Below are 27,993 nucleotides of genomic sequence, written 5' to 3' on the forward strand. Positions count from 1 at the left end.
AGTTAAATTCATGTCTTTTTACTTTTTAATGTGGCTACTAAAGACTTTTAAATTGCATGTGTGACTCATATTTCAATCGGACAGCACTGTTTCAGACAATCTGTCCACTTTAACTCCTTGAAACAATTTCAAAAAAGAAGTACATAATTCATTCCATTAACTGCATCAGGTCAAGGCCAGATGATAATCTTCAAAGGAAGAATAAAACAATCTTTGAACAAATATTTACCGAGGCCTCGAGAGGAACAGGAATCACGGATTCCAGTGCCAGCTCAGGCACCAAATATCTCAATCAACCTTGAACATGCTCTCTAATTTCTCCAAACTTCTAATTGCTAGTCCATCTTTGAGAGGAAGAGGTTTCACAGACCTCTTGCCCAAATGCCTACCTCTGGTTAAGGCAGGAATAGTCAGTCCTGTTAAGCATAGCAGCAGGGACTGATTCTCTGACTGCAGAGCCACAACCTCACTTACCAAGTGCCTCCAGCTTTGGGGAATTCTCCAGAACATAGTGCCTCAAACAATCCAGGAATGTCTAGTTTCAAACAGTTACCTCTGAGCAAAACAGTCACATTTCTACCACAAGAAACTTTTCCTCACGCTCTACCAACAGCACATTTGAACTGAAATGGCTTCGGAAAAGCTGTTATTTTCAAGAACTCAAAGGTCAATGAGAGATCCAGAGAGGAAACCCCAACTATCAGAGGGAAGATAACAGCTACCAAAGATGTCGACCACGAACGAGGCACAACCTGCCAGAGACGTCCTCGCACTGACACCAGTCACGCCCAGGCAGCCCTGGCTCCTCACATAACACTGCCTCCAGCACCTCCCTCTGAACCAGATCTGCATTCCCAGTGGTCTGTAACCTAATTAAGTTTTAAGAAAAGTATTGAGGTTAAAGTATTTTATTCAGCAAATTGATGAGGAAGCAGCGGCAAAGCCTCAGCTAACGGCAGGGGATTCAAGGATGCAGAGCAGCAAGCCCTCAAAGGACATCATCTTGCGGTGAACAGGACTCTAATAAGTCCATGAGAAAACTGAGGTGAGCCCAGGTGAGAAAGAGGAGGTGAAAAATAGCGTTTCATTCAGGGAGACCTGAGGGACAAAGGCAAAGAACAGCACGGTGCACGGGGAGCCATAAACAGATCACTCTAAGAGGGCAAACGGAAGTGGTGTGCAGGGCCGGCTCACGAGCTCGCAGCCTGGGCGCTCTTCCAGGGCCCTGCGCTCAGGAGGACGCCACACGTGGCTTAATGCTAGGCTGTGGCCCTCTTTAACTTGTTAATACTTTTTTAATAAGGAGTTCTGCACATTCACCTTGCACTGGGCCCTTCAAATTATGTAACTGATACTCATGATGAGAAATGGTGGGTCATCAAGCAGGGGCCCAGTGGGGCTGAAACGATGCAAGTCCTCATCTTTAAAGTCAGAATAACCCAGAGGTTCTCAAGAGAGAACCTGCCTGCCTGAGGGCAGCCAGGAGTCCTACTGCTAAGATTCTAAGTCAGTAGGTCTGGGGGAAAGTCTATGAAAGATATGTATTTTAACAGGCTTCCTGGTGATTCTGATGTCAGAAGTTTGAGAAATGATACCTAAAAAGATATATTACAACTTTGTTACCTCTTACAGAAAGAAAGAGTGCCAAGAAGGACTTCCTTTGGCATGTGTACCTTCTTCCCAACCCCTTAACCCATCCCAGACATACAAGGGTTGGCAGGACAACATGGGCTTCCAAAAAGGTCACCAGAGCACAACTTAAGAGAAACAGTATGCCAAGAAATTTAACGGGTTAACCACACCAGTAAAACAAGACTACTACACCACCTCTTGTTGTCTAATTCATGTTCAGCTTTAACTACCAGCCCCTTCCTGTAGCTCCTGACCTCCAACCATCAAGTGTAGCAAAGTTACCAGCCCACTTGGATGGCTGAAATCATGCCATGACAAGAGATTATGTAGGGACTGAAAAGAGTAGACAGGAAGGAACAGAAAAAACGATTCCACCTTGTACTTCTTAGAAGACAATGTTCCCCTGTTCTTCCTTCTTCCCTGCTAATTCCCAGTGATCGTTCTAGATTTTGCTGAAATGTCACTCTTTAAAACACCACAGAGAAGCTCGGGTCCCTTGTATATTTTAAGAGCCTGCAATTGTCCTTTTTACCCCTCATCTATTACACCTATTTGGCTATTGGTTTTGACTTGTTTTAATGTCTGTGTCATCCACTAGGCAGCTCCACAGCATCAAGAACTCTGCGTAATTCACAGGCACTTACTACTCAGCATCAAGCAGATGCTCAGTAGACATGGTGAATGAATGAAGAAGGTTACAAGTTTGGGGTCAGCCATGGGAAAGTGGATAATGAGGTGACTCTTTGTTCACAGAGGAACAAGGCAAGAAAATAAACATCAGATGAGACTCTGACAACACAGCAAACCAAAGAGGCATAACTGGACCGCAGGGTGTGGGCAACTGTTTCCTTTCTCCACTCTTCGGTGGTCCTGGGACGCTGTCCCCTACTGAGAGATAAAGTTCTATGTGACAGGCAGAAGGTGGCAGTTTGGAAGCCAGCTGTTTGAGCCGGACGGGCTGCAAGCACCAGAAGTCAACACGGCTGCCTCCCTGCTCCCTGGGTAGCTTACAGAGTGAAACACTCGCTTCCTTTAAAAAAAAAAAAAAAGTTTCCAGCTCACTCCATAAAACTAGAGGGAAAAAAAGGTTTTAAAAAAGAAAAAAGGTTTCCAGCTCACTTCAGAAAATTAGAAAGGTCTACAGAATCTGAAAGTATGTAAACCAACTTTAAAAGGGGAGTTGTGGGGGCCATGGTTCTAACAGAACCATGGGAGAAGACATTAACCCACAGCTCGACTCAGCAACGACAGATACCCAGAAGAAGTCCTGTTCATTTGTTCCTTCCTGGGTTCCAGTCTAAATGCTGCTCCTACCTACATTTAACCATGTTTGAGTGATTAAGGTCTTTCCCCACCCATCCAACTTAAATAGTGCTAAGTTCTTAATTAAAACACACTGAAAAAATGATGAACAACCAAATTCAGGTGCTACATAATTTATTTACATTTATGTAACACTTCCCCCAGGAAACTTAACTCACTTTGCAAACTTAAAATGATCTAGCAGATATTAATCTTCACAGAATTCCCAGGAGAAGGACAAGAATGTGAGACACATCATCAATAACAGAACTCTTACCTTCACACATACACACCTTCCTCTCACAAACCTCTCTAAACCACAGATCTAAACTAATTCAGAAAATTATAGGCGAGATTTTTTTTTTCCCCAGGAAACCATGCCAAACAGAAGAGGAAGTAATGACATCCCCACCACACTGTGGAAAAAAAAGAATTACCAAATTTTCGTTCAGCTTTTCTATTCTGTAATATTAAAAAACAACACCCATCCCACTCCAAAGTTAAATTTTCTAGAACTTAAAACACACCTTGTGGTTAAAAAAAAAGTTACTGAATAATTCTAATCCTCATGCTGCTCAGAATGTCTCCGACCTCACCCCTCAGAGGAGAATCTGCATTTTAAACAAACATCTGAGGCTTTCCAAGGCCTTCAAAAGTACAAAGTTTTATTTTTTATGCTGGGTGGTGATTACATGATTTGGGAGCTTATTTTTCTTCTTTAAACCATATACATAAACACACACACACACACAGAAACAAATATATATGTATAATTGCTTTAAAGCTCAAAGCGAATTCTGTCTGTGCCAGCAGGCCAGGAACCATGCTTTGCAAACCTGTGCAGCCTCCATCAGAATCTCCTAGGTGCTTTTGAGAGTATAACCATGTTACGGGTTGAATTTGTATCCCCTGAAAAAAAAGGTATCTTGAAATTCTAACTCTCAGTACCTCAGAATGTGACCATATTTGGAAATAGGTTCATTGCAGATGTAATTAGTTAAGATTAGGTCACACTGGAATAGGGTGGGCCCCTAATCCAATATGCCTGGTGTCCTTAAAGAAAGACAGAGATACACAGGGAAAACACATGTGATGAGGAAGGCAGAGACCACAGTGGAGCAGCTGCAAACCAAGGAACTCCAAAGACTGCGGACAAACCACAGAAGCTAGGAAGGGCAAGCAAGATGTCCCCACAGGTTTCAGAGGGAGCATGGCCCTGTTGACTCCTTGATGTCAGACTTCATGCCTCCAGCAGGGTGAAAGGATACACTTTTGTTACATTAAGTTTTTAAAGCAGTATTTTGCACTTCCCTGGTGGTACAACAATTGAGAATCTGCCCACCGATGCAAGGACACAAGTTTGATCCTGATCCATCCGTGAAGACTCCACACGCCGCGGGGCAACTAAGACCACGCACCACAAGTACTGAGCTGCCCTTACTTAGACTACAAGCTGCAACGACCGAGGCCTGAGCACCCCAGAGCCCACGCTACCCAAAGGGGAGTCACTGGAACGAGAAGCCCGGACAGTGCAACTAGAGAGGAGAGAAGCCTCCGCTCACCACTAGAGAAAGCCTGCCACAGCAACAAAGCCTCAGGGCAGCCAAAAAAACTAAGTAAATTTTCAAAAGTAAAAGAGTACTTTGTTAGGCAATCACAGTCCTAGGAAACTAATACAAACCCCTTCTAAGAGTAGGGCTGAAAGTGTCTGACCACCTGATCTAATTTTGAGAAGTCTGCCACAGGTTCTAGAATCCTAAAAGCATTTATGCAGGAAAAGACCTCTGAACCGTAATACTCAATTCAGAATGAATGTTGTAAAGACCTGTCAATGCTGTAAAGAAAAAAATAAAGTTTCACAAAGAGTCTGAAATTATCCTTTAAAAAGTACACTGTTATTTGGTAGTAATATTTAAGAAACACTAAAATATCTGAAAAAAACGAGACACAAGACAGGTACTTTTTTAAGCCAAGAAGAGAGTTCAGGCACTAACAAGCGAGTATGAACAAAGATATTCTGGTGTTTGGCTCTGTAAAAAGAAATAAATGCTGTCCAACAAGCATCATTGCCCAAGTAAGTTGTAAAGAACTGGTCTCAAACTATCCCCGCCAGCCTCAGGTATTGGCCTCTGTTCCCACTTAAAATTAAAACATTAAAGAGAGCCCTGACCTGTACCTTTTTTCTTGTGACCATATTTCCAAAGAGCAAATATCTGGAGGAAAGTAGTGAGGAAAAATCTATCTGGTTCCACTATCCATCCATCCGTCCTTGTAAGTGTCTGACTATAATCCACAGCAGACATACTTAGCAAACTTTAAAATACAGCCTCTCAACATTGTTACAATTAAGTCACTCTGAAATGTCATGAAAAGCAATCTAGTCCCATTAAAATCTTCACACTCTCATTAAAAAAGCACTTACAGACTTGAAAATGTTCCTAATACATTATTTAAAGACACAAGATGTACAGTGACTAAAATCCTTGTATAAGGAAGAATAGTAGCAGCCTACTTTTTTTTTTTAATGTGCAAATTTGTCATAATTGGGTAATTGGCAAACTGCAGGTAGCAGTCAGGTTGTTATACACTAGTTTCAGAAAGGTTTGGGGGCCCTTCCTCTCTGAAATTCCAGTCCACCCAGGGACCATCCTCTTCACACCTTACTTAGTTTTATCAATGGGGGATGGGAAAGAGTTAGAATTTAAAAAAAAAATCCAGACCATTTCAGCTGACACCCTCAGGCCACTAATCATCACTGTAAAGTCCTGGCCTCTGGTTCACTTGGTCTCCTCCCTTTCAATTAAGGGTCATTGCTATTTATGTGTTGCCATTGGGAGATCTCACTTGTTCTTACAGGTCCTAAATCCCCTAAGAGAACAGCAGGAGCCCCAGGCTGTAAGTCTCTTTTCCACTCCTCCCTTCCCCCAGTATCACCCCTAACCCCCTCAAAAAAACAACCTTTAACTCAGAACTGAATTTTGAACAATGAGGGAGTCTGACACCTGTCTCCTAATGCAGCTATTCAATCTCTTCAGTGCAGAGAGATGCAGCAAGCCTTGGGGGGGCCGGGGGGAGTGTGGTCAGGCTGACTCATGGGTTTCACAGGTCTACATTTCTTTTAGAGTTTGTTTCAACAGAATTACTGAAAATGTTGAGTCTGTATAAAAGATAAGATGTATGACTCCTGTTGGTTCTGTTCCATGGGACTGCATGTCACCACATGAGGCACTGTGCCTCCTAATGAAACAGGTAGACTCTTCAAATTCTAAGATCCTCCCTCTAAATCACTTGTGTGTCCTTCTGATACGACTAAGTGCCATGTCCAAAAAAAAAAAAAGCCTCTCACTGCTTGATAATTTGGCTACAATTATTATAAACAAGTGTTACATAGCTTAAAAATATCCCAAAAATTCCCTGCTTAAGAATTCAAGACCTGTTTTCTTTTTTTTTTTTTTTAACGCTTCACGAATTTGCGTATCATCTTTGCGCAGGGGCCATGCTAATCTTCTCTGTATCGTTCCAATTTTAGTATATGTGCTGCCGAAGCAAGCACAAGACCTGTTTTCAAGCAGAAGGAAGATGCTGAGGTTTTCTTGGTTCCTTTCCCAGCCCAATTCTCTTTCTCACTGAGCTCTCTCATGTAGTATACCATGCCATTGCTGGTATGATGAATGAAACAATAAATAAATGTAACATGTTAATCATTCCTCCATGGTTAGTCAAATTGTCATTCAGTGAGGGCCTATTACATGCTTGGAGCTTTATCTAATTATTTCATTCTTTTTAGAGGGATGTGAATATCCCAATTTTACAAGGGAGACCCTAGAGAGACAAAGCAAGTTAACCAGAATCAGAAAGGTAGAAAACTGGGGAAAGGACACTGAGCCCTTTGCGTCTCCAGGGATGAATGAACCCATGAATAAACAAACTAAATTTTTTAAGTTAAGACTCCAGGGGCTTCCCTGGTGGTCCAATGGTTAAGAATACACCACCTTGCAATGCAAGGGACACCAGTGTGATTCCTGATCTGGGAAGATTCCACATGCCGCAGGGCAACCACAACTACTGAAGCGCCTAGAGCCCCTGCTGCACAACAAGAAAAGCCAGGGCAGTGAGAAGCCCAAGCACCGCGAATGGAGAGTAGCCCCTGCTCACTGCACTAGAGAAAGCTCATGCACAGCAATGAAGACTCAGTGTAGCCAAAAATAAAATACGTAGGCAAATGAATTTTTTTTTTAAGACTCCAGAAGAAGAAATTAAGAATTTACCATGTAAGTTCCCACCATTAAACCTTTTCAAGAGCCAACATTTTGTTTTCATTGTTTGGCAGTCCAGCACTGAAAAACCAAAGGCAGTATGTTTTAGATCATCATTTTATCCAGGGTGAAAAAAAGTCTAGGGGTCTCTACAGGCAGTTGTGACTAAAACTCAGTAAAGAATGGCAACAGCTGCAATAAACACCACTCTCCCTGGCTCACTAGCTACCAGGAGGTCACTACCATCTGCAATCTTTGTACTTGGACATTTACCTCTTACTACACTGAGAACAGAGGGTAGTGTAGGTCAGCTTGGGCTGCCATAAGCAAATAGTACAGACTGGGTGCCTTAAACAATAGACATTTATCTTCCCACAGTTTTAGAGGCTGGAAGTCTAAGATCAAGATGCCAGCATGGTTAGTTTCTGGTGAGAGCTCGCCTCCTGGCGAACAGCCAGCCACTTTCTCTGTATGTTCTCAATGTTGAACATAGCCAGCGAGCAAGCTCTCTGGTGCCTCTTTTTATTAGGGCAATAATCCCATCACAAGGGCCTCACTCACAATCTCACCTAAGGCCTTCCTAAGGCCCCATCTCCAAACATCAACCCATTGGATGTTAGGGCTTCAACATATGAATACAGAGAAGGAAGAACAACTCAGTCTGTGACAGACACCTTCTTCAAATTAATTCAATGCTTCTCTAATCCTTCAACAAACACTTTAGCACCTAACATCTGCAGGCACAGTGCTGGGCAGGAAGACAGAACAATGAAGAAGCCTCAAAGTTTACCTTTACCAATATATGTGGACACAAAAAAACAAGGGCATGCTAAAAAAAAAACAAAGCAAAACAAAACAGTGGGCCCAAAACTTTAACTGAACAGAAGTCTTAATCAATGTTTTTTGAGACTCTACTATAGCATAAGATGTTTAAGCAAATATCCACAAGAAAGCAGAATAAAAATGTTTAAATATGGCTACTGTCTTTCATATGTGGGTTGAGAGACCCTTCAAGGTGGTCCCATGATCCTCCTATGTCCACGCCCACACATGAGCCTCTCTCCTTGAGTAAGAGAGGGCCCTGCGACTTGCTTCCAACCTGTACGATACAGCAAAGATGACAGAGATACATGATTATGTGATGACATTACAGAAGATGGTAGGATCCGCCCTTTTCTCTCTCCTATTAGCCATGAGGAAGCAAGCAGCCTTGTTGGGTGAACCTCACATGACAAGAGCTGTGGGCAGCCTCCAGGAGCAGAGAGAGCCCCAGACCAGCAAGGAAATAAATAACGCCCTCAGTCCTACTCTGCGAGGAGATGAATTCCACCAACAACCTGAGGGAGCGTGATAGTGGATCCTTCCCCAGGTGAGCACCAGACGAGACTCCAGCCCTGCGCAGCATCCTCACTGCATCCTTACGAAGGACTCAGCTAAGCTGTGCCCAGAATCCTGACCCACAGAAACTGTGAGATTAATAATAAACATGCATTATTTTAAGCCATGAAATAAATTTAAGTTTATGGTAATAGTACTACTAATATTGCAATATACCAATAGGTAACTAACACTGCATATACCATTTGAAGTGTTTTAAAAGATCCCTCTCCCTCACAAATCAACAATTGTCTGGTATTATGTGGGGGAGGAGATGGCACTATTGTTATCTTAGAAGGAAATGAACAGGAAGGAGCCTAAAATCAATGCCTAGAATTGTCTAATCACAGAGCTGTTGGTAATCAGAATGATATCAAATCTAACCACTGAGGACACTGAAATTCAGGAAGATTCAGTGACATATCCAAGAATACCCAGTATCTTTATCATAAAGCTGGGAGTCAACTTCTTATACACAAGGCCTTTTCACCCAAGGCAACTGCTTAACGCTGGATGAAAGTACTCAAAATGCATCTATCAACTACAGTCCTTCCTAGATTTAGGATGAAAAACGGAACCAATTTCATTTTCAGTTAAGACTCTGCAGCACGTCACCAAATGTGGTTATGTATACTGTATATGTAGGAAAATGGGATGAATTTTTCCTGATTCATGGATACAGACAAGCTTGTTTTAGTGTCATTTTTTTCTTTCCCTTAAAAAATAGGATCAGAACTGCAGCCTTTGAGAATTCTAGGTAATTTAGTTTTATTCCATGATAAGCAGTCTTATTGCTCCTACATGGGCTAAGGGACAAAAACATGACCAAAGCCTTTTAACCTAAAAATTTACCCATTTTTAACTCTTCCTTGGAAGCGAATCCTCCCTGGAGAATCACAGAACGTCAGTATTAAAAGGGACTGTGCCATTATGGTCGAATCTCCTCAGTTATTGGAACCTGCGCAGGGTTACAGAGAAAGTGAACTTCAAAACCATACAAGGCTGACTTCCATTCAGTTATTTCCATTGCACCATACTGGGAGTCACTCTACCCCCAAATTGCAGATGGATACAAATACTTTAAAGGGAAATGTCATCAGTCAACACTTTGACCTTGGGCCTCAAACACAACCACTAGCAGGAAATAGAATATCAAGCTGAACTTAGCCTAAAATATTTCAGATGAAGTACAGGATGTAAGAAAAGTCCTACAAAAATGACTACAAAACACTCCCATGAAATAAAAACACTTCATGTGTGGAATTACTGAGTTCCTACAAAAATGTTACTGAATTCTTGAAATTTCAGTCATATGTAGACATTGAGGGGGGGAAAAGTGCTATGGGAAGGAGTCATACTCTCAACAATACTACTATGTTCCCAGTCTATGTTTCATATAAAATTTATTTCCTGAATTTACTTAAAAGTGAGCAAGCCCCAATGCCTTACCCCAAGTCTAAACAAAACAGCCAATATGCACTGTGGGCATTAGGAGATAAATGCTGTGCATGCAAGGCCCTGGAAATCAGGGACAAAGATGACCCTGCTGTGCCCTGAAGTCATTCACACACAACTGTGATAAGACCTGTGACAGAGGTGTAAACAAGGCTCTGATGGGACCACAGACAATACAATTAGGCTGGATCAAGAAAAGCACAAAGCAGCCTAGTCATGTGAGTCTTGATGTGTGAGAACTTTGTCTGGGAGATCTAGGGGATTTCGGTTAGTTTGGTTTTGGCTTATGGTATGAACAGCAAGCCTGTTCTAAACTGGAGGGGGAAAACACCATTCCCTCCTCTGTCCTATTTCTGTTCATTACAACGTGTCCTATAGCACGTTATTGCTATAATCTGTTTACAAGTCTGTTTCCTCCACTGGACAGCCAGCTCCTAAAGAAGCAGACGCAGACTCCTTTCATCATTATTTCCCTGCCGTACGTGACAGCTCAGCCCTTGACATAAGTTAACTTCATTCAACTTTAACATTAACACCATTCAACTTCCATAACTATAAACTAGTTATTAGATCCTTGAAACTTCTTTTAATCTACCACCGAACCTTAAATCTCCAATGAAGCACAGTCATTTTTAAAAAGAAAAAAAAAAAACACCCTACAAGTCTACCACTCTATCACACAGGACTGCCGGAAGCAGTGCTTAACATATATACTCTGTCATACACTGAATTAACTGTTCTTTACTAATGTTGCTGCTTCTGTTATATTTCCCATTACTACTCTCTATACCAAACTATCTCTTTCACAGGTCAAAGTTCTGCAAGATGTTAACAACTCTTCCATGGATGAGTGGAATGGATAGGACTCTGAGTTCAAATCAGTTTGGGAAATGTTGGGTTGAACAAAGTTATTTTAAGACAGATATCCCAATGCTTTCAATATGCTGAGAGTAAAGTGGAATGCAGCATTCACGGGTTGGTTTTTTTTTTTTTTTCCACTTAGCCTCAGAGCATCCTGGTCTCATTCTTCTATGGAGGGTAGAGAATATTTCCTGGGAAATTTACTCATGTTAACAGCACTTACAGGTTGAAGAAAACAAAAAATCTCAGTGGGACATCTTCGGTAAACAGAAGCAAGACTGACAAGTGGATTCACTGTTTCATTCATCCAACCAATATTTGCTGAGCCCTGCACTATAAAAGACAGACAAAGGCCCTGCACTCATGGAGCTTAAATCCACTGGAAGAGAAGAATGCCCTCCATCCCCAGCTTGGAAGATAAAGAAGTCTCTGTGGTCTCCTTGAGGCTGGACACTATTTCTTTTGTAGCCCTCGATCACTTGGTGGGTGTTCTGCAAATAATTGCTAGCAGCTTAATCACAGTAAAGTCTGTAGACATTTTCCAAATTCTCATGAAAACAAATCAAAACAGTAAGAAAGCAGACTGTGAGAAATACATGTTTGGTTATTTGATCACGTGGATAAACGTCTACAAAGATAATCATTTTCAGAATAACTATTCAATTCTTGAAAGGTGCCTTAGAAATCAACTGTCTTAGCCCCCTTCAATCTCCTAAGAGGAAAATAAGGCTGGAGAGGGGAGGCGCTTGACCAGGACCATACAGTGAATATAGGAATATAGGTGAAGATTAAGAAGCACAAGCTCCCAGATATCTAAGACTGCAAGAGGGGGCAAAGTCAGCAACGCAACTGCTAAGAGCTGTGACCACCTACCACATGGGCTTCTCTTCATCCACAGTCAACAGTTTCATGAAATAATAGTCCCTATGCTGTCTTTTCACTGCCTTCTTAGAAAAATAAGAAGTCATTTCATCAGAGACAGATCTCTAAGCTCTGTCTCAACACATCTTTCATTCTAGTCACACCAAAGTCCACCCTCAGAAAAGCGCAGAATGACCTAGGCAACCGAGAAAAATCAACAACAGGGTCAGAATTTGGGTGCCCATAGGCATCACAACAGATTTTATGTCTGAAACATCAGAAAGTATGCTCTTTTAAAGCAAGATTAGACTAAATGCTTCAACTATGATCAGAAATTGAAACACAGCAGAGTGGGCATTCAGTCCCAGGTTCAGGCCCCAGCTCTCTCTCTAACCTGCTGAATGGCCCTGGACCATGGCTAATTCTCTCTCCATACGTAAAACTAAAAGGTGGATGAGATATTATAAAGATCCCTTGAGGTTTCAAATTCTAAGACTGCTGAACATCTGCCATCAACAAGGAACCTGCCAATCTTTCTCCTGGGCTAGAACCAGTTTTGTTCCTTTCTGAGTTGAGATCTGCTACATTTGCATCAAGTACTGAACGTTACAGGACATAAATTAGATAAGTACTCTCAAGGTACATTTTATTATACTTCTCTATCATTTAATATGTAATAAAGAGATGTTCTCTGAAATATTATTGAACCTAAGAGTACAGTATCCCATGCTGGTCTAAATACCATGGTGTGTAATTTCTAGAACTTATAATTTTAATAAAACTCTACAATAATTCACTAAGAAGGGGAGAAGGCTAAAGTCAGAGGCAAAAAAATTAAAGCAGAGAAAGGCTTAAAAAGAAAAAAAACCTTCTTTCTAATTCTTCTTTAGTTCCGATTTACTCTGAAATCAACTGCAGCTGCAGACAATATGTTGCACTGGAAAAGTGAAAATTTTCAGAAAGAAACTGTACTCAGAAGCTGCTTTCTAGCAGTAAACCATGTGTACATGTGCACCCCATCCAGGAGTCAAAGTACAGGCTGGCAGACTGGCAGCACCTGGGCCTTGTTTTATCTGCTTCAGTTCCTGGTTAAATCCCTCTGGGGCAGGCGAGACCTTCACTGGTTCTCCAGATAAGAGGTCAACTCAATGCATTTTGACATCCAGATGGCAATACTGCCGGGAGTAAATTAAAACATCTACTAAGAATGAAATTGGAGAAGTGAGAATATTAAAGAAAGAGAGAAAAGAAAAAAGAAACGTGAGCTAATGGTGTGCTGAATTTCAACACAAAAACGGAGGCTGACCTCACTAGTGAAGAAAAAGAGTTGGGGAAGCTGTATAATATAGGAAATGAGAATTTTACTATTGATTTTAAACACAGTCATACAGAGTACCATCCTGGGCAAAATGCACAATCCTACTAGCACTATAAGAATCTGGGCAATACACTGATAAGAGAATTCCAACTTCTGCTTGCATCATTAACTTGCTCTTGAGCAAGATGTCACTTAATCTTTCTAAGCCTCAGTTTCCTCTGCTATAAAACTGGGGAGGGGAGTGGGGGCAGTTCCAGATGATCTGAAAGATCTTATTCTTTAATTTCAACTCTCCTGAATATTTATTTATTTATTCATCCAGTGAACAATGAGTACCTGCTACTTGTCTGACTGCATGCCCAACATTCAGGTATTGTTAACACAGAAAATTCAACATCAACTGTTGTGAATTCTCACCTAGCAGTTTATACAAGTAAGGAGACTGTAGAACAAAGCAGTAGTTACTCTTCACAGAAATTTAGGGACTTCCCTGGCAATCCAGTGGTTAAGACTCTGAGCTTACAATTTGGTGAGTGCAAGTTCCATCCCTGGTCAGGGAACTAAGATCCTACATGCTGCAGAACACTGCTAAAAAGTTTAAAAAAAAAAAAAAGAAAGACATTTAGACAGTGTATTGTGATGGCTTCTCCAAGGCTACTCTTGATGGAGACGCCAGAGTTTATCCCGCTCCTCTAGACTCCTGGTTACACAGGCAACACATCCAGTGTCTTTGCCACTTCAAGAAGGTATTAATATTTCCTCATATACTAAGCAAAGCTATCCACTTCTTATTTTGATTGTAGTCAATTTCTTTAGGTTGGTCTTTATTCATATGAAAAATACTGTTTCAGAATCTTCCCTGAGGAAAAACAATTCTGTCTAAATGAAGTAGCTACTTACTTCTTTATACCTTTTCAAAACAAAATAACATGCCATTATTAAAGTAAGCAAAACCCTCTTCTACTATATGAGGTAAGCTGGCTTCTTTCACCTAATACTGGGAACATAAGATTTATATGGTTGACAAAAATTTAATGAGCAACAGCAAAATCACTGATCAGGATTTAACCCACACCAAGTCAATACTTTCAATACTCTTCTCTTGAATACCAAGAATAAGCACAATGAAGCTCTCAGATAGTGCAAGTGAATGTGGAAAATGGTACAACCTTCAAAAATTACAATTCGGCAATACACATCAGAAAATTTTAAAATATGTATGCCCCTGTCCAAGTAATTCAGTATCAAGGAATTTATCTTCTGCATAATAATTAAGAACTTAAAGATTTAGTAACAAGAATATATATCACAGTGCTGATTATAATATCAAAAACCTGAAATGAGCTTATAACAACAGACTGGTTGAATATATTTTGGTACATCCACATAATGGAATACCATGCAGCCATTTAAAATACTGTAGAATGTTTTATGAAATGACAAAATGTTTCCAACTTATTAAGTAGGAAAAAAGTGGATCACAGTTCCATCTGTATGGTGCGGTTACGTATTTGTAAAATTAGAACATATAAAAAACGTATATATACAGATGCATGCATTCTCTTATAAGGGGGAAAGTACGGAAAGACAAATACCAGGTTATGAATGGTTCTCTTCATGGCAATAAAATTTTGTGTGATCTTTCTTTCCTGTGTATCCCTCTAAATCTTCCAACTTGTCTACAATAATATATGTGGCTTCTGTCATTTGCAAAGGTCTCTTAACTAGAAATTTAACATAAAGCACATAAGTACCACACTTCGTAGAAGAAACAGAATGTGCAGCTGTCCATACCAAGGGAGAGCTCTTGAGTCCTGCCAAAGATAAATGTAAATTGTTTGGCTGTCTCTGCTACAACCAGTTCAATTAGCGTCAAAACAAAGGCTCTTTAAAAGGCCACGCACAAACTCTATGGGCCGGAGCCTAATTGAGTTAGTAGTAAATTAATTACCTAATGTTGTCAAAATGGGCAAAAAAAAAAAAGGGAATTCATTCCCTCCATAGAGCAACCTGAAGCTGATCCTGTAGGTAAGCAAGAGACAAATGTTGGTAGTGGCAAATGTTTAGTTTTGTAAAACACAGCGACAGAGGCTTTTCAAGTCACTGCTGATTCATGACAGATTTCCTTGCCAAGGCCTGATTTGTTAACGTCCCCTCCTCCTCTCCCAGTTTAAGTACCTCCTTTGGCAGAGAAAATGATGCATTTCCATTCTCTCTCCTCTTAATCCTTAAGACTTCAGTTCTGAGACGAAAGAATCAGAGCCAAGTGTCTGAAGAGATGGGATGCTGAATTAGGGCCAGAACATTAATCCACACTGCCCTCTGGTACTGCAAGGCTGAAGAATTCATTTCAGCTTTCCTGGTAAGACTGACCCCACCTGCACATCCCCCCACCCTGCTTCTTTTTTTAACCAAAGGAAAAAAAAATTTTTTTAAACAAAATATCTACTTACTGTAATGATGCCTCACCAATCCAGGTCTAATTGTGCTTAACTAGAGACCATGTTACTACTCTCAAGCATATTTTTAGCCATCATAAAATACTTCTTCAGTCTCATAACTGGAGCTTTTTTTTTTTTCTTTAAGAAAAGAGATGGGGTAGACCTAAGGTAAGTAAAGTATGACTATCTTTCTTAAAGATGTCACTTAAGTGACTTGAAATGAAAACTGGTATATTGCAAATGACTGAACTTAATTCACATTTTGATTTGCAAACACACAGGCAATAAGAAAAATGCCAAGATGATACTTTTAAATGGCCTCACCTTTAAGAGCGCAGACTACTATGAGAAGAGAACCAGGAGGACTGGATAAACTTGGTATTGTTCCAGTTCAATACACATGATGGTCCTGAGATTAAACACTAAGTAAACAGCATCCAAGACCAAGCTCTTTAAAAAGAATCTACAGGGAGCAGATCTGGACTTTGAACCATAGCTAGATTTACTCAGAACACTCTAGCTAGAAAATCATTTAATTAACAGTATCTTTGGGATGGGGAGACCTCAAAGGTCACTAATTCCTGGTGCTAAACCCCCACTCTGATAATCCAGGTGACAACTGAGTTAGTTTGAATGCCTTCAACAACTGAACTCAAAGACTCCAGAAAGCACTACTGGAAATTTACTCTATTCATACAGAATGTCAAAATGTTCCTACAATGGAACCACTTGGATCTAAACCCCTCTTCCTGAAATCTGCTCTGAAACAACTTTAAGGCAGCCACCATGTATCACCCTGAGCCATTTCTTCTAGAAGAGAAACGTTCCCAGATCCTCCTCTCATACAGTATGGTCTGCAACACACCCCTTCTCAGTCGGATCTCTCTCCCTCAAACCTACAAACTCTGATTTTCCAGATAACTGATGACACTCATTCATTCATTCATTCATTTTCATTAAAAGCCTTCAATGATCCCTCCACCCAAACAGAGCTGATAAGATTGTATTTGATTGGGACAAGTTAAGGGTGATGAGATTTCCAAGTGACACTAGTGGTCAAGAATCCGCCTGCCAATGCAGGAGACATAATGAGACACAGGTTCAATCTCTGGATCGGGAAGATCCCCTGGAAAAGGGAAAGGCAACCCACTCCAGTATTCTTGCCTGGAAAGTCCCATGGACAGAGGAGCCTGGTGGGCTACAGTCTAGAGTCGGACAATGAAGAGACTTAGCACACAAGTGTGATATCTATTAGATTAGCAGGTATCTTTTAGTGATCATGTCTGTAGTGAGATCTCCTTTCTATTTAAAAAGCAGTAACTAATAAAAGACCTCTGTAAAGTTTCATTTCCTTTAATATTTAAATGAAAATTAAGTGTTGTGGCTCTAGCACAAAATTCTCTAACTGTGGAATTCTATATACGTAAGATTTTAAAGAACTACAGAATATGAACTGATTCATCTATATGTGAACATAAAAAATAATAAGAGAATATGGAATGAGCCTAAGGACAGATCTGACAATTCGCTTTTACATTCCAACCTTTCAAAGCACGTATCAAGTTCTAACTCCAGATTTAGTCCATTTTCTGGTCTCTGGGGAACTCAAGACTCAAAGGTAATAAACACCCAATTAATCAAATATTTATTTACTGAGAGTCTACTATGACTCAGCGTGCTAAGTGATGGCAAGACTATAATGACCTAGAACATATAATCATCATCCAGTAAATTAAAATCTACTTAGATAAAATAGCATTTTAAAAAGAATAATGAATAATGCAAGGTAATATACACACAAGTTCAAAATAAGTAGTACAGACATTTAAACAGCATTAAAAGACTTTATAAGACTTCACTGACAATGAAATAAGCCTTTAACTCCCTCCAAGCCCCCAAAAGAACAATATCCAAATAAACAGACAAGGAATTTTATCAATTAATAACATTTAATTCCACTGACTGCCCTCTTCTTCCAAAGCTATCCAACCGTAAAATGCAGCATCACGAGAGCTCCAAAATTTGAAGAATTTCTGTTCTCCAAAGAAACACATGAAGTCACAAAAAGGGAAGAGAAGACTTTAATTAAAATGGATTTACAAAATTATCCTTAGGGATAAGAATATTACATAGAATGGGTTCTACTCTTTTGCTAAGTAAAACTTCTGTAGCAGTTCAAGACAGACCTCTCTAATATCTAATTCTGTTCTGTGATGAACAGTGTTACTTGGAGATTTTAGGACCTAAGGAAGGATGAGCCAGAAGTACAGCTGGTAATGTTATTTTGGAATTAAGCAAATTCAATGGACATGCTGTGGACTGAACGTAACAAAAATAAGACAATTAGTCTTTATGTATATCCATGGGGTGAAAATTGTCACTGTAATTCAGCTAATTACATACTGTAAGGAAACTGGAGTGGACCTTGCCTGTGTTATCCTGGTTTAAAAGGTTCTTCCATCAGACTGACCACTGGGCTATTTTTTCTGTAAGCATCAACTTGACATTAAATTTGAGGCAATTCACCAAATAGTTCCTTTCTATATCACTTCTGACCGCGACGCAGGTGTTACACTATATTCTCTTCTTTTTAAATATTTTAAATGGGGCAGAAAACAGGTGCAATTCACAAACTGCTACTGCCTCTCAAAAGGTCAAAAACATTGTAGGTGGCAACAGAAACACTGCCCTCTGCCACTGTTTTCAGAAGAGCTGTAAGAGCGCTAGACCTCGGTTCTTAACCTTTTATGGGTCATTGACCCCTTAGAGAATCTGATGAAAGCTAGAAAAACATGTGTACACAAAATCTTCTGCCCATGACTTTTGGGACATTTGTGAATCCTTTAAAGCTCAACTCAAAGTTAAAAACTTTTAAACCAGACTGTGAACCCCATGGGGCAGAGATTATGTTCTAATGCTGGTTTCTATGCCCATTTCTAAGATAACCATTGTCCCAAGAGCAACGAATCCTCATATACTCAAGACATGGATAAATGGATAAGAATAGATGGATGGATGAAAACTACATAGTAGCTCTGTTAGTCATTTCCAAATCTGATTAACCATACAATCCATTCAGGGTGCTGCTGGGTCCCTCCCACCCTCGGAGAGATTCAGATTCAGTATGTCTTCAGTGACAGTCGGCGATCTGCATGTGTATAGAGTCCCCTGATTAGTAAACCCATAGATGTACCTTAACTCAGTGGAAGAAAAGCTTTAATTTTTTTTTTTTAATACGCTGTTAAAGAAGGATATACACATCTTTGTGTTGCACAAACAGAAATAGAGAAAGGAAGTTGTCTAACTGCTCCAAGTGGGCCTGACAGACTGTTAAGTGTCAGCGTTTACAATCCTGATACTAAAAACAAAAAATCTGATTAGTGTGTTTGGTGGTTGGTTGGTTTGTTTTCCCTGAAAGGTCACACCATGATTCACGACCAGACGACGACGCGCGGCTGGTTTACAGCAAGAGGTTTAGCACAGCTGCCAGTGAGATCTCCACATTATTAGAAGCACGGCTTTGCTAACCCTTCCTGACAAGTTTCGACTCCACAGACTCAAACCACAAAATAGGAATGAATATGCTCTAATTTAGAAGAAACTCTTGACCTGAATAAAATGCTGTTCCACCATTAAAAAAAAAAAAGTCCTTAACAGAAGGGCACTGCCCTGCAATACCTTCAAGGATATAAATTATGCCCAATTTTTAAGACCTGGTGATTAAAGGACTAGGCTTAACCTGCCCAATCAGGTGTCTCAATTTCCTCTTTCCCACAGAGGTGAGATTTTTAAAATCCTATTCCCCTTCTCATTTTTACTTTCCACACCTCAGTGAGATCATTCATTCATTCATTCATTCACATGATAAACGATGCTAGACCCTGTCCCAGTGCCAGGTAACCCCGCCCCCTGCACGGGATAAACTGCAGACAGCAGGCCCCCTGCTCTCACGTTGCTCACCGTCTGCTATTCACGGCTATACATCATGAAAACAACAAAATCCTACATTTCATACAGATGACAACCTGAGGAGTCCAGAGAAAGAATCAACACTGTAGTTTCTATTAAGTCAGGGCACTTCTCATTATGATAACCTTTTCCTCATTCCCAGCAAAACATGGCATGTATGCCAGATAGAATGAGGACCCAGAGGAATCAAGAGGGTGTAGATCTAGCCCAGGCCAGCTTCCTGTATGACCCCTGGTTTTGTATCAATTAAAAGAATCCACTTGCCCACTGTAGACTGAGTTTTAGGCATATTATTACCTTACAATAGTACTACATTGCCTGAGCAGAGGCAGAACTATGTCACAGATAAGACACATTCGGGGGAATTAGGTAAACTGGCACACCTGTAATTGGTGGGCCCAGGACTCAGGTATAAACCTGAGTCCAAACCACGCGAGAACTGCACAGACCCGAAGAGGTGTATAAATTCAGATTTCCCTCCAAACTCTAATATTGGATGAGTCCACGGGACAGAATGTCATCTTCTCATTTTATAGATCTCAAGGCCCAGAAGTAAACTGTCTTGCTTGGAATAGTGGAAGAACATAAAACAGCCACCTCCAGTTTTTCCGTGCAGACTACACTCACCACGTTGCCCCATTAGCTTCTCATACACTACTTTCCCCTCTCCCTTTCTCGAAAGGCTGTTGTAAAACATACAAAACAAAATGAAATAGTTCATACTTTATACAACTTAAAGCAAATGTGACTAAGAGCTTAGGCTACAAAGCTACATTACTTCAGGGAGATTACTAAACATTTTAGCGCCTCGGCTTCCTCATCGATAAAATGCGGATAATAAGAGCAACAGCCTCAGAGTTATGACAATTAACAGTGCCTGGACTACAGTAAGTAGTCAACAAATATTCATTATGATCATCATACATATAAACTTCCTCTAAATTCAACTGTCTGCGATTTGGTACTGTAAGCAATGGTACACCATTGCTTAAAGACTACAGAGAACATCTTTGTAACTTATTTACCACAACAGAGCATAGCTGTCCCTGAAAACGTTTTCTTTTTGGTCCTGCCTCGTGGCATATGGGATCTAGTTCCCCAACCAGGGATCAAACCAAGGACCCCCAAAGTGGAAGGGGTCCACTCAACCACTGGACTGCCAGGGACGTCTCTAAACAAAAAACGTCGAAGACATTTCCTCTCTCCACTGGTCTAATTTACCCACAATAAATCCAGGCTCCATGCACACCTCAATTAAAGAACAGTCGCTGGCAGTGCCGCGCTCTCTGCAGCCTTTCACACCTCAGCAGAATGTGCACAAACAATCTTCTTGCTTCAGAGGGCTGTTCTGAGAATAAACGGTTGTAAATGCCCTTTGTAATCTTTTGACAATGGTGCTACATAAGCACACATTACTCTAGGCATTATAAATTAAGTAAGTGGTTACACATGACAATACGAGAAATGCCTGAAACATCTTTTCCCTTCCTCGGCATCCAATTAAATTACCATTTCCCCTAAGAAAGAATTCTCTGTTGCATTATCCCACCAAAAAGAAAAAAAAAAAATGACACTACCACCTAAGATGTTCTACATGTGCTAGACACTGTCGTAAGCACTTAACTCATGTACTCCTCACAACAATCCTTCGTTGTTCATTTTCCACTTTATAGATGAGGAAACCGAGATAAAAGGACAGGGAGCTGGCGAATGGTAAAACTAGGATGTGAACCCAAGTGATGGGGCTCCAAAGAACCTGCCGTTAATTCACAGGACACAACGACCTCCATGAGCAAGACTTGCTGACTTCAATAATCACCCTCCCCCTGCGCTTAACCCACAGGATACCTCAGCCTCCAAAAGTAAATCCTCTCTTCAAAACCACCACACCTGCCCCCCAGAAATGAACCCGTGCTATTAACACTGCTGCTTTGACGTTTCAATACTGGTCACTAAAGCATTTGGTGTAACTGCTCTGCTAACCCAGGGTCTCCTTAAGGACAGGCCCCCTCGCCCCCCTGTATTTACATAACCCCAGTCCTTCTAAACATAAAGTCGGTGCTCAAGAAAAGTGATGAATGAATTAATTAAATGAGTGTTACCATTGAGAATCTTATCATTCAAGGAGTTCCACTCTTTTTACATTTCGTATAATGTACTTTAATATTAACCTGCGTTTAAGTGTTAATGTTTTGCTTTTGTTTTCTTTCTAAGCAAAACTAATCTTATTTTCTCTGCTCAGGCAATACATTTCATTAATTACTAATTCAACAGACCAAAGAAAAACAGGCTATTCAGCTGTCAGATCACACAAGACCTTTTTAATACTTCAGTCTTGTGGAAATTTTTTAAGCAGAACTTTTTTTTAATCCCATTTCTGTTTTAATGACTTAAAAAAGAAACTGCCCTTATGGGGGAAAGGAGCATATAAAAGGTAATAAACATTTAATGATCCAATAATTGGTTATATCAGAGCAATCACTGTTCAGTAATTAACTTCTCTTTCGGGCTTGTTCACTTGATATTTTGAGCACCTCTGACAGGCCTGGAATTACCCATGTTATTTATATCATAAGCTAAAATCTTTGGAGGAGTCCAAAACACAACAAGGTTTGCAATCACCCGTGTTTCATCTTGGTAACTTTCCAACGTGTCCTTTTATAAATCCAGCTGATTAGCAAAACCAAGATCATCCCAAGTCCTCAGCATGGAGTGGGCACCAATGCAGCGGTAATGACACCATGGCTAAACTATGGGGGTTGTGGACATGGCAGCAAGGAGGGGTTAAAGGAAAACACAACAGAAAATTGGAGCTTAAAAGACAGCAAAAAATAATTAAATCGCACCACCAGGAAAGAATACAGTGAACAGCTGGTATGTTGTTACTATGCAAAATTACAATTAAGCTCAGGTTAATGTCATTTCCAACTAATTACCCACAGTCAGTTGGAAGAGACACACTAAGAGATTTCACTTTGCCCACTCCAACAGTCTTTCCTGCTTAGGTGTCTGTGCCATCAACACAGATACAAGGGTCCTCATATTTTTTTGAAGTCACAGCTACACAAGTGCACCCATCTCGTTCCTGTCAAAGGGGTCCCCCTATTAGCAGTAGATGTTAGGAGCTGCTAACATTTCAACACCTCCCTTTGGTCACACTCTCTCTGCATGACACTTCCTTCACACCAAAATAATGTGCACAGTGTTTTCTCCACAAGCTTAATCTCCTATATTCCATTCTCAAGTCTTTCTCCTCCTTCCTTCCTCCTTCCCCCACCCCATCCCAGACCCATTTTCTAAGGCCCAGTATGAAGAGGAAAGTATTCATCATTTCATACTTAGTATACAAATCATTATTATTATGGAGGTGCTTGAGCTTACACTTAGAAGTTTATAAATAACTTTCTATCAATAAATCAATCTTGTTTTTAATTCATCCTAACTAGCTGCACCCCTACACCCCAAAATAAAGGAAACCCACCAGTACCACCATGGCGAGAATTCCTGTCATTCCACTGTCTATCATGGCTACCTGTCCTAATGGTGAGTATTCCCTCTGGCCACTGTCTTTTGAAGGGAACTTGTAAAGAAATAAACAAACACAATGGAGCCAATTCTCAAAGAGGCTCTGTGGCTTCCATGCCTGACAGGAGACACACAGAACTACTTTGGTGCCAGAAGTACCCTGCCTCTAACAGAGAGACAAGCTAATTGGAAAGACCTTCTTAAATCCGTGTCTGCTAATAGTCTACCAGAGAAACCAAGGTCCAACAATCCCAAAGCAAGAAGGTGTCTTCTAACCTAAATTAGTCAAGCTCTTCCATTATCCATACACCTTGGGTACTGCCCCAACAGCTTGCCGCATTAAGGTGGAAACACCACCACCCCCCTCGCCCCCGGTTTCATATGCGTCTAAAAGAGGAGGTTGGATAATTTATCTGTTAGTTGAACCTCTGACAATCTTGGTGGTGAAGAGAATAAAAAGAATAAAAAGGAGCGGAGAGGGAAGAAAAATGGGCAGTAGTTCCTTTGCTACTAACGGACAGATAACTGCAGAGTGCCATAAAAGGAATATTTATTTAATCAGTGTACTGTATCAAAACAAGCCTCTGGTGTACTTTTGAAAAGATGGACAGCCACCCAGAACAGGTGACTGGAGCCTTGTCACCTGCTCAGCTGATGCTGGAGATAGCCAAGAAGGGGTGTGTGAGGCGGGGGCGGGAAGGGGCTGCAGCAGGCCCTCAGAGCCCGCCGCCCGGGGCGGCCCGGACAGGAGCCGCTGCGGCTCACTCTCCACTCGGCACAGGTCCTGTGCGGGGCTCGCTGCGGTCCCTCTTCTGTGAGCATCTCCTCCCAAAGAAAATAAGCAAGCCTGCTGTTTAATACAGACAGGACTTCCCCCACTAAGAATCGAAAGATTCTTCAGTGTCAAAAGAAAAGGTAAACAGAAGAAAGAAAAACCCTCAGGGAAACTTTATTACCTTTGGCTTTAAATGCTCTGAATGGAATTGATCAGAGGAGAGATTATTCTGGGATGGACAGAGCAGGGCAGAACTTCTTTTATTTTTGTTAACCAAGAAGCTATTTTTCCTCACGTACCAAGATAAAGACATTTTGGCTATGGAGACATGTTTACTAGTCTACCCTGGCAGTAATGACAAGGCTCATTTGTTTACCGAAGTCATAACTGCCAGGGCTGGTAATTTGTCCTTATACATTTTTCAAAACTATCATGAGAATATTTTCAGTGAATCAGATTTCAACAAGGACAGATCTTTGGGCTTAATCTTCATGTATGCTGTGAACATTAATACATGGGCATTGTCAGGAACTGATTTAAGTCTGAATCAAAACACAGATAAAAAACACAAACTTAATTCAACATCACCAAAGACTTACAGAAACAATAATGATTAAGAAGCATCTAGTACAGAAAAGCAGAATGCTTTTTACACTTGCACCTTACTGTAGCTGTTTAATCAACCTTTACTTACATTCCTAGTTTCTTGGGATTTGAGAAGGGGTAGAAGAGGAAAATGTAATAAAAATATTTTGTTTCATTTCTTTACCTGGGTCCTGGTTACTTGGGTATTCACTTTGTGAGAATTCACCCTGAGCTGTGAACTACATTTATTTCAGGATGTGTTCTACTTCACAATATGTACAGTTTTAAAACCAAACATGCATAAGTGTTTTATTTTTCAGAAAGGGTTTGGTAGCATAGAAATCGATCATTTTAAACCACCACCATTACTGCCACCCCAAGAAGTGACTCAAGAATATTTTCTAAACTAGTGATTCCAAAATTTCTGTACCAGAGCTGGCAGTAAAAGAACTCCTTGGAAGCCTGTGAAATCCCAGAGCTACACAGCAGGAATTAACTGTCAGGAGACCAAGGATGGGGCCCAGGAATCTGTATGTTTAACAATCTCCTCTTAGTTCCAGACACACAACTGGGTTTGAAAGCCACACCCAAGGCAAGAATGACTTGCAAGTTGCAACCATCCAAAACCATGCAATCCAGATTCTCTAAACCAACAAGGGTGACCAAGTGTAATTATCTGGAAAAATTCTGCAGAAGCTTTGATAACTCAAAGGGTGCTCTACCCAAACACACACACACACACACACAAAACTTGGCAAAGGCTTTCATGGATATTTTTCTCACAATTATAATATTTCCCCTAAAAGGAATCTGATATGTTATAATCACTAAGTTACTCCTACTGGGAACCTCATCCTGCAAATTTAAGAATAGAAACTGTGAAATCAAGTTACTAGTCTGTGGCCACATGAGATTCGGGGTCATTGGCAAAATCGGAACATGTGCTTTTCCACAGCACAGTCTGGGAGCCTGCCCCCCATTCTCATTATCATTAATGTGCTGTTGAGAGTTTAGATTTTCAGACATTAATGACACAACCAAAGTCATTTAGCAAAAAGGCTCAAAGACACACTGGAGCCCGCAGTTTCTCATCCCAGACAAAACTCTATCGCCTATTAAATAGCAGCTTCCCACCAGAGGCCTTTGAAGGGTTAAGCCCCAATCCACATTTCCCCTTTCAAATTTATATTCTCTACCCTTAGATAACCACGTTCGTTAGAGTTGGAAGCTCCACAGTAAACTGAATTTTGCTTTTGGGCATGCATAGGCAACTGCAATCCAAAGATAGAGCACTACCCCGGGGTCTTTTATCTGAGAGCACAATCCGGGAGCCTGCTGGATCATTTGTTTTAGAATACCAGAGCACTTGTTTTTAAACAAAGCATTAGCCTAGGAAAGAGGTTACAACGAAAGGAAGCACAAAACCAAAAGAAAAAACAAACAAAAACAAAAAGCCAAACACTGAGAATCAAGGTGGTTCTTTCCACTCTCTTTTAAAGTCTTATTTGCCAGACATGGAAATGTAGTTAAGGAAGGCTTGCATTGAGCTCTCCCCACTTTTTTTTTTTCTTTCTTCCCATTCATGTCTTTTTAACTTTAACCTCCAATGGGACACTCAATTTAAATCTAAAAAAAAAAAAAAAAAATACATGCCCTTCCAGGAATATTCAAATCATGAAAACCAAAGCCTTAGGATGATTCTTACACTCCAGATACTTTCCACTTTTAAGAAAACCTACCAAAAACTAGAAAGATGTCCTCCAGAGTAGGTCAGATAACCCCACAAGCAAACCTTAGCTTCTAAAATGCCTACCACCCTCCTCCCTAGGGCAAAATCACACAGACCTTAGCTATATTAACTTAGTTCTTCTGCAAGAATGACACAAATTTATCAAAAATTTTAGTTCGGTTTAAAAAAACTTAATGGAACCAATATAGAGCAGTGGGAAAAGCAGTGACCTATATATTAGGAAACCTGGGTTCCACATAGCTGTCCTACCACTAACTCTATAGGTCATACAGAGCAGTTACATAACATGAAATTTTCTAGATCTGTTTTCTCATCTCCAATAAGGTGAAAGCCTAAGAAATGTATTATCACCTCTGAAAACATGCACAGAAGTGAGGAGGGATTAAGGAAGGGTCGAATGTAGCATTGAAACATCAGCACAAAACCCTTGAGCCGCATGGATGTACAGTTCTGCGGTGCAGTGGTTCCAGTCAGGCTCTGAGGCCAGAACGTATAGGGTTGGCCACCTGCCTGCTGGGTGACCTTGGGTGTAAACTCTGTAGCTGCTTCCTCTCCTACAAAACAGAGCTCACAGCAGCACCTACCCCATAGGACCACTGTGTGCGGACTACACGAACTGATTTAAGCAACCAGAACAGTATCTGACACAAAGCCAAGCACTCAGTAAACGCTAGTTCTCATTATAATTATCGATACATCAACACTGAGCTAACGGCAGAAATAAAGTTGACAATTAGGTACCTTCATGTCCTTTCTAATCAAAAGGGAGACAAAAACATCTTGTATCTTTATATGACTTTTGGCGCAAAACTTCCATGGATCCTCAGAAGTCCCTGCCCCTTATTCTCAAACCTGTTGATCTGGGCAGGTACACAAGTACTGGAACCTTTATTCACCTACACACAGTCCCCAAGGACCCACAGCTGTCCAATCACACTGGGAAAGCCTAAGCTAGATGGAGGAAGTCCTCTGAAAACTGAAAAACCTCATTTCCCACACACTGAAATCAAAGTTTACTTTAGCAACCCCAAAGCTGATGAAAACAACATATACCTGCTTTCTTATTATTTTTAGGTTCTCTAAAGACTAATGGAATCTAGTTTTCCCTCCTTAGTCAACAACTGTATCTGGTGAAGATGATGATCCAGCACTGTTTTCTTCCTTCTGTGTAACCCAAAAGCTACAGGATTTCTTTTTCAGTACTTTTTTCACTCAAACTTGACATTTTCTTTCTCACGATCTATTTTACTGACTGACTCCAAACCTAATCTCCGGTGCATCCCCTCTTTTCAGGGATCCAGTGGTATTCATCAGTGTCCAATTCCTTGACTGCTGTGAAGATTGTGACAGATTTAAGCTTCACTTCTGATTAAGTCTTCCCAGAGAAAGCAACCTGATAGTCTGGCCCAGTATAGAGCCCTAGAAATAAACTTTCTCTTTCTACTTTCATTTCCCTCAAATTTATGAGCACATGGTGGATTAGGAGATTCTACTTGAAGCAGAAAGAAAATCGAGTATCATTATTTCTCCAGCATCTTCACTAAGCTTGAACCTTAAGCTGTACATCTATTTCATTCCCATCACGTTAAGCTGGTAACTAATAAGATAAAATTCAATCGATTCCAAAACTCCCTGCAAACTTTACTGCCCCAATGTTTAACCTTCCTGGAAGAAACACATTCATGAAAGCAATTGTAATCAAAATCCTCAGAACCAAAAAACTTAATTTAAGCAAAATGAGGCAAAAACATTCTGCCTAATGTTCCCCTAGAGCTTTTCTAGGGACGATCACAGTCCCTCCACACCTTTTGTCTCTGTTAGACACACCGAACAACAATATGACACCAGAATGTAACACCGAGAATGTCATTTCTGGAAGCCAGGAG

The 27,993-nt window shown here is 40.6% G+C and overlaps 1 protein-coding gene and 1 non-coding gene across 5 annotated transcripts in view; both read right to left on the bottom strand.

Moving 5' to 3' along the window:
* The window catches only part of AUTS2 (activator of transcription and developmental regulator AUTS2), a 1,185,039-nt gene that overhangs the window by 1,138,077 nt on the left and 18,969 nt on the right, over positions 1–27,993 (bottom strand). The window lies entirely within an intron of this gene.
* On the bottom strand, positions 6,381–6,487 carry LOC122433703. Its single transcript, XR_006267185.1, has one exon. It is a non-coding gene; the product is annotated as a U6 spliceosomal RNA (small nuclear RNA).

Source organism: Cervus canadensis, chromosome 32 (genome assembly GCF_019320065.1).
Source record: "Cervus canadensis isolate Bull #8, Minnesota chromosome 32, ASM1932006v1, whole genome shotgun sequence".
Lineage (NCBI taxonomy): Eukaryota > Metazoa > Chordata > Mammalia > Artiodactyla > Cervidae > Cervus > Cervus canadensis.